Source organism: Phocoena sinus, chromosome 15, assembly GCF_008692025.1.
Source record: "Phocoena sinus isolate mPhoSin1 chromosome 15, mPhoSin1.pri, whole genome shotgun sequence".
NCBI lineage: Eukaryota > Metazoa > Chordata > Mammalia > Artiodactyla > Phocoenidae > Phocoena > Phocoena sinus.
Genome location: NC_045777.1, coordinates 16498538 through 16510580, shown reverse-complemented (window position 1 = coordinate 16510580; position 12043 = coordinate 16498538). Strand labels below are relative to the sequence as shown.

General features: G+C 41.1%; 1 non-coding gene across 1 annotated transcript; it reads left to right on the top strand.

Moving 5' to 3' along the window:
- Window positions 1–10716: 10716 nt before the first annotated feature.
- LOC116741020 lies at window positions 10717–10835 on the top strand. The gene has a single exon (XR_004346000.1). It is a non-coding gene; the product is annotated as a 5S ribosomal RNA (ribosomal RNA).
- The last annotated feature ends 1208 nt before the right edge of the window (window positions 10836–12043 follow it).

The following is a 12043-nucleotide window of genomic DNA, read 5'->3' as shown; positions in this document are numbered from 1 at the left end:
TCGATCAGTACCAGAGGCGAATCTATAAAGTGTCAGGAGGGGTACCCTGTCCTCTGGGTGTCTGCTCTGTTCCCTGAGATGAGCAGCCCCCCATGAGAGGCTGCATCCCTGACCTGCAGGGCAGCCAAGAGTACTGAGGTGTGCTGTCCTCAGTCGCGGCTCAGGTTGTCCTGGGTATGTTGAAGAGACTAGGTGTTCTAAAGGAGGCCAGTCTTTGGAGGGAGACCAAAGAAGGCCTGAAAGGCAGCCTGTGATTCCTTTTTATTTTGGCTGCACCATCGGGGCACACGGGATCTTAACTCCCTGACCTGTGCCCCCTGTAGTGGACGTGTGGAGTCTTAACCACTGGATCACCAGGGAAGTCTCCCGTGATTCCTTTCAAATAAACTTCAAGAACTAATAAAACTCACATTTGGTAACAAATCAGAGAAGTGGTTGCTGGGGGTGCTAGGGCTACAAGGGAACTTTCAGGGGATTATTTCTGGCACCCTGGGTCTGGCTGTCAGACGAAGAGTGTTTCCCCCACTCTTTCCCTTTTTATTCCTTAAAAAATGTACAACCATAATCCCTCCACCATCTCATTCCCTTTCCTGTCTCCCTAGAGGCAACCAATGTCCCAAAGCTTGGAAGTATATTTCACACCCATATTTTTGTACTTTCCAAACAGTACTTTAAATGTTAAAATACCACACCATGTATATCATCCTGCATTTTCTTTTTCACTTACTATTTTTATATCTACTTAATTCATTTTAACTGCTACGTACTATTCTACTGTGTGGTACACTTCTATTTAACCAATCTCCTATTATTAGACATTTAGGTGCTTTCCAATTGTTCTTCATGACAATGCTTCAGTGAACATCTTTACTTGTGCCTGTATATTTATTTTGTTGTCAGTCTGAATATTGTTTTTCAGTTGGCCCTCTTGAGTTCTCTAGAAAGACAATTTTATCATGGACTAAGAAATGATACTTGTCTTTCTCCCCTATAGTTATGATTCATGTCTATTTCTGGTCCTTTTATATTCTTAGGAATTTCAGAACAATAGTAAATAGCAGTGGTAACAGTAACCATCCTCGTTTTGTTCTTGGCATTAATGAGATGGCCTCTTGAGTTTCACTGTTAAGGATGACTTGGCTTTCAGTTTGAGATAGATATTTTTTGTCATATTGAGGTATTATCTTTTTTTATCTGAGTTTATTAGGGATTAATATGAATAAATGAATTTTATAAACTAATTTCAATATTATTATGATTTGACTTTTCTAATTTGAATTATTGTAGTAATAGACTTCTAATATTGAAACAACCTTGCAATTTTTTGATGTATTATTCTTCTTTTTGCAAGATTACCTATATTCTGTATAGTGTTTTTGCATATACAACATATTAAGTGTGATTAGCCTGCTATTTTCTTGGCTATATTTTAAGTCACGGCTAGAGGGTTTTTTTTTTCATAAAAGTATATTATTGAGGTATAATTTACATACACTAAAATGCATAAATCTGAAGTGTACAACTTGATGAATTTTGACAAATATACACACCCCAGTAGCCATCACCCAGATCAAGGTATGGAACATTCCCATAGCCTCAGAAAGTTCCCTTGTGTCTTCTTCTAGACAATCCTCCGTCCCTTCCCCCAGCAAACACTTCTCTAATTTTTATCACCAGACATTAGTTTTATTCATCCATGAACTTCATATAAATGGGGTCATATAGTTTATACTCTGTATCTGGCTGCTTTCATTCAACATAATGTTTTTTGAGATTCATCCAAAACATCATGTCAGTAGTTTTGCTAGCTTGTAAAATTAACTAATAAGACTTTCATGTTTTTTCATACCCCGAAGGGATTTATGTTACATGGAAATTATTTGTTCTGTGGAAGTTCGAAGTAATGCACCCATGAAATCATCTGTGGTTGGAAGCCATTTTTGGAGGTAAAACTTTGACAGCTTTGTATTTTTTCCTTTGTTATTGGTCTATTCAGGTAGTCTAATTTTTCTGGAGGCAATTTTGGTATGTTATATTTTCCCAGAAAATAATCCATTTCACTGAAGTTTTGAGAGTATTTAGCATATAATTATGCTTAGAGTCCTCTTACAGTTTTAAAATTATTACTTTCCCTTTTTGCATTTATAACAGTTATTTTTGCTCCCTCTTATGGTGGAAACAAGGCTATTTCATGAACCAACCCTAAAAGTTATCTACTAATTCTACTACTTTTCTGTTAAGTTTACTAATCAATAAGGTTTGCTTTAACTATATTTTCCAGATGTCTTCTCAGTTATTTCAATTTTCTATAAAAAAACAAATTACTTAAATGAATGTTCATTTTACATACTTTCATGCTTTTCTGATTAACCATAAAGGCATTAAGGCTATGAATTTGCCTATGAATCAGCTTCGCTTCATCCCATAAGATTTTCTATGTGATTTTCTCTTTCTTTTTGTTTTTAAATAGTCTGTTTGCAGTTTTTATTTTACCTCTTTAACTCACATGTTATTCAGGAAAGCACTTAAAAATAGTGATTGGGTTTTTTGGTTTGTGTTCTAGGGAAGAAATATTTGTTATTTTGAATTCCTCACTGCCTGCTAGGGAGTAGGATGGTTCCTGTCTCTACAGGGTTCTTTGCCTGATATAAAGATAAGAAAGATAAAAGATCTTATCAAAAGATAAGAAAATTAGAGAAACAGACTAAGAGATCCAACGGCCAAATAATAGGAGTTCAAGAATGAGAAAATACAGAAAATGAAAGGGAAGGCATCATAAAAGAAATAATTCAAGAAAAATTTCTAGAATTGAAGGATGTGGAATTGTGGATTGATAGGATCCCTCAAATGCTCAGTAAAATAGACCTACACCTTTGAAAAGATAACTTTTTTTAAGGATGGTGAAGCTGAAGTTTCTGGTTGATATAGAAGATAATTGATTTCATGTCAATGGTTTCATGTTGAGAAATAGATATTATGAAAGAATTTTGTTGACAAGAATGAGCTCAGAGAGGTTAAATGAACTGTCCAAGTTCATAGAGTTTGCAGGTGGCAGAGCTGGGATTTATATAGAGGTTTCTGATCCTCTTGGCCTGTTCCTTGCAGTCACCTGAAGGTCACAAGATGGCTGTAGAAGGGGAAAGCATAAAAAAACAAAGGACCTGTGCTAGCTGAGTCTGCCCTGCCTTTAGTGACATTTCACTGAAGTCCAATCAGCAATTTCTTCTTACATATCATTTGCTATATGATGCTATGTGGCCATCCTTCTTGACAAAGGAAACTAGGAAAGGTAACATTTTAATTTGGTACCTTGCTCCTCTAAATGAAACCAAAGTTCTGGTAGGAAGAGAGAAGAAAATTTGAGTAGGCAACCAGGAGTCCCTGGAAGCCAGGAGCAAAAGCAGCCATGTGTTCTTTCCTTTGGGGACCTAGAAGTTCTTTACATGGATGAATGAGGTTTTTTTTTCCTTCTTGGCTTTGGATGATGTGAAGTATTTTCATGGATTGAAATCAAATTTTCAATATAGTTCATATATTTAATATTTAAATACCACAGGTTGGCTGGTTTTTCTGTCCGCATGACAAGATTATTACTATGGTCCCAAATCCTGTTAAGATTTAATCTGTTGTTCTGCTCATAAAAACAAAGTGATAGCATTTAATGTTTTAAATACCCTGAAAGTGGTTATTCGTAGTTTTCTAGCTTTTCTTTCTGTGCTGTCTTCCCCAGGACCATTTCCTTTCTCCCCTTTTCCCTCTTCCCATTTCCCTCTTCCACCAATTCAACTGCTATTGTCTCTTCCAGAAACTTCAGTTCATTGAATGCCAGAGACAACCTCAGCTTCAACCAACTCATGTTGTAGATGGGGAAAATGAGGCCCAGGGAGTCAGGGAGACCTCTGACAAAGACTAAGGTCCCCTGGCTCTGCCCAAGCAACCTTCTTAAAGGAAGATCAGTAATCCTTATTCAGGAGGCAATACAGAGTGAAGACTCTGAGGTGGGAAAGAGATAGGGGCATTTAAGAAACCGCAAAGGAGGTTGGTGTGGCTTAAAGCACGGGGAGTGAGAAGGCAAGTGGCTAGAAGGGTCGGCAAGGACCATGGGAAGCCAAGCTATGTAGGGCATAGTAAGGATATGGGGTTTATAAGCTAGTTGAAACCCTATCAGCAGGGGATTTAGCTTAACACCTCAAAGGATCTTTTTGACCTCTTTGTGGAGACAGGTTGGAGAGAACAAGGAACTCAAAGAGCAGAACAGTGAGGAGCTACTACAGTTGTCCAGATGAGAAATGATGGAGAAGTTGGGTTGGAGGTAGAGGTTGTTTGTTTGGAGAGAGAAGCAGCTGGATATAGAAGATACTATCATCAGGGTTTGGTGACAGATTTATCTATCGGAATAGCAAGAGGGAGGAGGCAAAGATGAACCCTCTGGTTCTGCCTTGTGCACATAGGTAAATGGAAGAGCCCCCACTGAGCTACGGAGCACTGGAGAAGGAGCAGATTTTAGTGGAAGATCCCAAAATCATGTTTATACTGAGGTTTCCATGATATATTCTTATGGAGATGTCAGCAAGGTAGCTGGATATATATCATGACCATGTTTTTCTATTATTTGTCTCTAATTGGCTATTCTTAGTATATAGAAAAACTAATGTTTCATACAAATGTGTTTTGCATTAGACCATTTTACTGACATTTTTTATTTGACCTCTTAGTTTGCTGACCTCCCATTAGTTTGAATAGCTTTTCTGCTTTCTGACATATAATTATATTGTCTGAAAATAATGATAAATTGACTTCTTCCTGCCAACAGTCTTGCCTCTTTATTTTCTTGTCCTATCACAGTGGCTATAGCAGAGATTCTCTTTTTTTTTTCTTTTTTTTTGCGGTACACGGGCCTCTCACTGCTGTGGCCTCTCCCGTTGTGGAGCACAGGCTCTGGATGTGCAGGTTCAGCGGCCATGGCTCACGGGCCCAGCCGCTCCGCGGCATGTGGGATCCTCCCAGACCGGGGAACGAACCTGTGTCCCCTGCATCGGCAGGCGGACTCTCAACCACTGCGCCACCAGGGAAGCCCAGCAGAGATTCTTTTATAGTTACTTTTAATCGTCAGAATGATACTGATATTTGAGCAGCCAAGAGGAAGATGATTTTGAGACAAAGGAAGCTAGAGACAGAGTAGACAGCTAGTAGACAGCTATGGCAGTAGTTTAGATGTAAAGTGATAATGTCTTTGAATAGAGTGATACTTGAAGACATAGAAAGGGAATACCTAACCCTCTTTCCCCCTCACTCACAGACAAAGAATTGTCTGGCCATAAAAAAATCACCACAAGGGCTTCCCTGGTGGCGCAGTGGTTGAGAATCCGCCTGCCGATGCAGGGGACGCGGGTTCTTGCCCCGGTCCGGGAGGATCCCACAGGCCGCAGAGCAGCTGGGCCCATGAGCCATGGCCGCTGAGCCTGTGCGTCCGGAGCCTGTGCTCCACAACGGGAGAGGCCACAACAGTGAGAGGCCCGCGTACCGCAAAAAAAAAAAAAAAAAAAAAAAAGACCACAAATCTTCAAAGCTAAAACATGGTTGTTGCAGTGACAGGAAATTAAGAATATCTAAACAGTAAATGTTAAAGTTGGGTACAGTATGTTCATCTGATAAAAAAGGACAACTATCAAAATTCTCAGTTTATAAACAGTTCTGAAACAGTTGGAGCAAAGAAATGAAAGATACATATTCTTCTGATCTATCTCCATGGTTGAAGCTCAATCCATCTTCTTCCAAAATATCTTGTGACAACTACAATTTATGTAATGCATACATGCATGTAACATACCATTTGGTTCCCCCAATACCTTTGTGATATGGGGAGTAATTCACATTTGTCCAGGACCTGACATTTTCTAACATGCTTAGATTATCTCATTCGATGCTTATATTCTTGGGGCTCGCTCCCTTGCAATTCAAACTCCAATAAAAATCAAGCTACTTTCAGTTCTTTGAACACAATGTCCTGTGTTCCCTCTACTAAGTCTTGTGGTTCACCTTGTGCATGCCTGTTTCTCCTTCAAAACCCAGTTCAGATCCAAGGAGAGGCCTTGGTTCCACTGCAGGAAGGGAGAGGTGAGTGTAGACACCAAGGTCCCTGAAAGGATCCCAGCCAAAGGACATAGCACAAGCTCAAATATGTCACAGACACAGTATTACCTGCTGGCCTGGGCTTTACTGAGCTCCCTTTCTTCAGGGAAGAAAGAGAAAGTCCTCCTTTAGCCAAATACATTTCCTGTTCGCGCATTTTCAGGGCATACATGGGGGAACATACCCATGAAATTGCTCATTGGCCTATCTTTACCAGCCACTCCTCCATTTGGGGCAGATGTGAAATCATTTATCTTGTGGTGCAAGAGACTCATGGGGGTGATGATGGTGGCTGGGTGCTGTCCCAATGGGGAATGCCCCAAAGCTCCAGAGTCTCTGGACAGTCTGAGGTTCTCTTGCTGGACTAGGGTTTTGGGAAAGATGGAATGTGCTTGGCTGGATCTGAAACCTTCTGCAATTAAGTGTGGTTGAATGCGGGGGGGGGGACCTTGGCTGGCCTTCAAGCTTTGGAGACCCCAAACCCAAGATATATTAATAGGACTGGTTCCTGGCACCTCTTCTACACATGCCCTGAGTTGTCCCCTCTGTCAGGGCAGGAGATTGTTGGGATATAGACCAAGTGTACTCCCTCTTTCTCACCCACAGGGCCTAGTCTTGTACCTGGAACACAGGGGGTCATAGCAGATGTTGGTGGAACTGAAACCACAGTCAGGCCCCTCTCTCTCTTCATTGCCTCCTGCCCCAGCTTCCAAGCCATTGCTCCATAGGCTGTCATGTGACCACCTACAAAAGCAGATAAAGAATCCCAGGTGACTTTGTGGGTTGAAGAGGTTTCAAAGCTCTTGCTTTAGAAGCTCAAGCAAAACTTTTACCCTGTGTTGACAGGATAAAGCATTCAGTCAGCAAGCCTGGGCTTGCTTAGGACTGGGGGCAGGGGAGAAGGCAGGGCAATGTTGTCACTTTAATTGCATTGACATAAATATTTGATATTCAATAAATTAGATCTGGAGCAAGGAAAACATTCTTGCAAATGGATTTTTTACCTGGGTCCCAGCCCTATTAGCTGAGGAGTGGAGGGCAGCCTGCCCGAGGGCCGGTAATTAACTCAAGTGGAGCAGAACTAAGCATTTTTGACAGGCTTCCTGGTCTGGAATTAACTGTCATCTCAGAGGGAGAAAGAAACTGCATTGTCACATTATAGTTTACAAGAGGCTCCCAGTGCTGCCGGCCAACTGTTTGGTTATGTCTCTCCCTCATGCCCTGACATGCTTTTTCCCCATTAAAGAAAAGCCTAAAAGCAACTAATGATGTATTTTATATCCATGTACCTGAATCACAGATTTCACCCAAAAAGAAAGCATTAGTATGGTAATTCCATTTTTTTTTCTTTTTGGCAGTTGTAATGAAACAAGATACAGTAGACGCTGTTCTAAGTCAACACTGTGATGTTTGACGATAGTACAAACTGGATTTTTTTTCTCCTCTCCATATCAGGACTTGCCTATAACGAGCAATAGCTAAGCCACTGTCTCTCTGCGCTTTCTCCCCTGGCCCCCACCCAGTGTTGATGAAATAGCAGTTGCTTCTCAGAAAAGGCAAAATCGTTGGGGCCTGAAGCTCCTTCTAGAAGCCACTGCTTGTGTTCTTGGAAACTTCTGTGGAAACTGATACAGTGGAAATTGGCGTGCCGGGCCTCCCCTGGCCAGTATTGTGTTCAAGCACTTTTTTATAAGGTTGGGGAATCTCTAGCCAGACTTAGTGTGTGTGTTTGCAGTGCACTGTGATGGGCAGCTGGCTTCAGAGAGGAGAGGCTGAGAGAGTGTGTATGTGTGTGTGTGTGTGTGTACATTTGTGTATGTTGGAAGGAGTGAGTTGCGTGGCGAGTATGCACAGTATGCGAGTATGCACAGTTATTTATGCTGTAACCACAAGTCACCTCCCTCATCACTGAACCCCAGCACTGTTTCCCTCCTGTCCTGCATTCAGTGGGAGCCTGGGTCTCTTGATTTGCCCCCTTTCTGCCATCCCATTCACTCCTTGCTTCCATCTGGCCTCATTCCCTACATAGAGTTAGATTTGAAGATGGGATCATGGGGACTTCCCTGGTGGTCCAGTGGTTGAGAATCCGCCTTCCAATGCAGTGGACGCGGGTTGGATCCCTGGTCGGGGAACTAAGATCCCACATGCCACGGGGCAACTAAGCCTGTGCTCTAGTGCCTGCGTGCCTGAACTACTGAGCCCAAGTGCTCTGGAGCCTGCACACCACAACGAGAGAGAAGCCTGTGCGCCACAACAAAGAGCCCTTGAGTGCCGCAACAAAAGATCCCACATGCTGCACTGAAGATTCCGTGTGCCGCAACTAAGACCCAATGAGCCAAATAAATAAATAAATAGAAAAAAAAAAAACAAAAGAAGATGGGATCATGTCCCTCCCCTGCTTGAAAATCTTTCTGACTTTCTTCTTGATGCCTCAGCCCGGGTCCTTAACCTTGGCTTGTCATTAGAAGCTGAGGGACCCAGACCAGTTGGACCAGAGTCCACAAAGTTGGAGCGCAGGCAATTTGGATGCTCTGTTGGGTTGGCAGTCCCCGGCTTACAGGATCAAGCTCTACAATCTTAACCTAATATCTTAGCCTTGTTTATTAGTTTCTAACAGGTTTTTTGGTTGTTGTATCTTTAGCATGTTCTACATATACGATTACGCCATCTGCAAACAGGTTCAATTTTACTTCTTCCTTTCCAATTGGGATACCTTTTATTTATTTATTTTTCTTGCCTAATTGCTCTGGCTAGGACTTCCAGTACAAGTATAACTCGGAGATATTTCAGGTTCGGTTCCAGACCACCACAATAAAGTGAATATTGCAGTAAAAGTCACACAAAATTTTTGGTTCCTAGTGCATATAGAAGTTATATTTATGCTATACTGTAATCTGTTAAGTGTGCATTATGTCTAAAAAGACAATGTACATTCCTTAGTTAAAAAAATACTTTATTGCTAAAAAATGCTAACCATTATCCAAGTCTTCAGCAAGCTGTAATCTTTTTGCAATAGTAGCAACAAAGATCACTGATCACAGATCACCATAGCAAATACAATAATAATGAAAAAGTTTAAAATATTTCGAGAATCGCCAAAATGTGACACAGAGACATGAAGTGAGCAAATGCTGTTGGAAAAATGGTGCTGATAAACTTGCTTGATGCAGAGTTACCACAAAGCTTCAATTTGTAAAATATGCAATATATGCAAAGCACAATAAAGTGAAGCACAGTAAAACAAGTTATGCTTGTATTATGTTAAATAGAAGTGGTGACAGTGGGCATCCTTTTCTTTTTCCTGATCTTAAGAGGCAAAGCTTTCAGCTTCTCATCATTGACTGATTTTAGCTGTGGGCTTCTCATATATGGCCTTTATTATGTTAAGATACATTTCTTCTATACCTGATTTGTTTAGAGTTTTTATCATGAAAGGGTGTTGAATTTTGTGAGATGGTTTTACCTACATCTATTGGAATGGTCGTAAGATTTTTATCCTGCATTCTGTTGATGTGGCGAATCACATTGATTGATTCATATGTATTAAACTGTTATTGCATCCCATTGATAAATCCCACTTGAACATGGTATATGATCTTTTATTTATTTATTTTTAATACATTTCTTTATTTCTTTATTTTTGGCTGCGTTGGGTCTTTGTTGATGTGCGTGGGCTTTCTTTTAGTTGCGGCGAGTGGGGGCTACTCTTCATTGTGGTGTGCGGGCTCCTCATTGCGGTGGCTTCTCTTGTTGTGGAACACGGGCTCTAGGCGCACGGGCTTCAGTAGTTGTGGTGCACGGGCTCAGTAGTTGTGGCTCACGGGCTCTAGAACACAGGCTCGGTAGTCGTGGTGCACGGGCTTAGTTACTCTGCGACATGTGGAATCTTCCTGGACCAGGGCTCGAACCCATGTCCCTGGCATTGGCAGGTGGATTCTTAACCACTGTGCCATCAGGGAAGCCCCTGATCTTTTAAATAATCTGTTGAATTCAATTTGCTAGTACTTTGTTGAGAACTTTTGCATTTATGTTCATCAGGAATATGACAGTGTATTTTAAGCTGATACCAACTTAATTTTGATCACATACAAAAATTCTACACCTTTACTCTCCCCCATTTTATGTTACTGATATCATTATTTACATCTTTTTATAATATGTACTCATTAACAAATTACTGTAGCTATGGTTATTCAAATACTTTAGTCTTTTAACTTTTATGCTAGCATTAAAAATGATTTATGCACCACCATTACAATATTAGAGTATTCTGAATTTTACTATATACTTACCTTTTCCAGTAAGTTTCATGCCTTCCTATGTTTTCATGTTGCTACTTAGCATCCTTCATTTCAACTTGGAGAATTCCCTTTAGCATTTCTTGTAAGGCAGATCTAGTTGTGATGAACTCCTTCAGCTTTTATTTGTTTAGGAGAGTCTTTTTCTCTCATTCACTTCTGAAGGACAGCTTTGTTGGGCAGAGTATTCCTTGTTGACATGCTTTTTTTTTTTATCCTTTCAGCACTTTGAATATATCATCCCACTATCTTTTGGCCTTCATGGTTTTGTTAAGAAATCCTCTTGGTCTACGGTCCTACCACCCTGAACGTGCCCGATCTCGTCTGATCTCGGAAGCTAAGCAGGGTCGGGCCTGGTTAGTACTTGGATGGGAGACCGCCTGGGAATACTGGGTACTGTAGTCTTAGAAAAAAAAAAATCCTCTTATAATCTTATGGGGGTTCCACTGTATGTGATGAGTGGCTTTTCTCTCGCTGCTTTAAAAAATTCCCTCTATCTTTGACGTCGGACAGTTTGATTATAATCTGTCACATTGAAGATCTCTTCGTATTCAGCCTATTTTGGATTCTTTGGGTATTATGGATACGGATGTTCATTTGCCTCCAAAGGTTTGGGAAGTTTTCTGTCATTATTTCTTCAAATAATCTTTCTGCCCCTTTCTGTTTCTCTGCACCTTCTGGGATTCACATAATGCACATATATTTTTTTTTTCTTGTTGCTGTCTTAGAGTTCACGCAGGTGTTCTTCACTCTTTCTCATTCTTTTTTCCTTTTGTTTCACAGATTGGCTAGTTTCAAATGATGTGCCTTTGAGTTCACTGATTCTTTCTTCTGCTTGGCTGAGTCTGCTGTTGAAGCTTTTGATCAAATTCCCTGGTTCAGTTTCTTTGTTGAACGTCTCATTTTGTTCATGTACTGTTTTCCTGATTTTGTTGTGTATCTGTGGCCTCTTGTTGCACACTGGACTTCTTTAAAATGATAATTTAAACTTCTTTGTAAGGAAATTCATAGATCTCTACTTTTTAGGGTCAGTCACTGGAGCTTTATGTTGTTCCTTTGGTGATGTTTTGTTTCCTTGTTTCTTCATGTGTCTTGTACTGCTGTCTTAACTTTTGAAGAAGCAGTCCTTTCCTCCAGTCTTTACTGACTACTTTAGGAGAGAAAGACCTTCCCCAGTCAGTCCAGCTAGAGTTTTTTGGGGTCCCTTAAGCTTTATTCTATGGATGCATCTGCCCTACTCCTTCTGTTCTCTCTCTTTTTTTAAAAAAAAAACTATTTATTTTTGGCTGCGTTGGGTCTTTGCTGCTGTGTGCGGACTTTTCTCTAGTTGCAGCAAGCAGGGGCTACTCTTCGTTGTGGCGCGTGGGCTTCTCATTGCAGTGGCTTCTCTTGTTGTGGAGCACAGGCTATAGGAGCATGGACTTCAGTAGGTGTGGCACGTGGGCTCGGTAGTTGTGGTTCATGGGCTCTAGAGCACAGGCTCAGTAGTTGTTGCGCACAGGCTTAGTTGCTCTGCGACGTATGGGATCTTCCCGGACCAGGGATCGAACCCATGTCCCCTGCATTGGCAGGCAGACTCTTAACAACTGTGCCACCAGGGAAGTCCCAGGGGT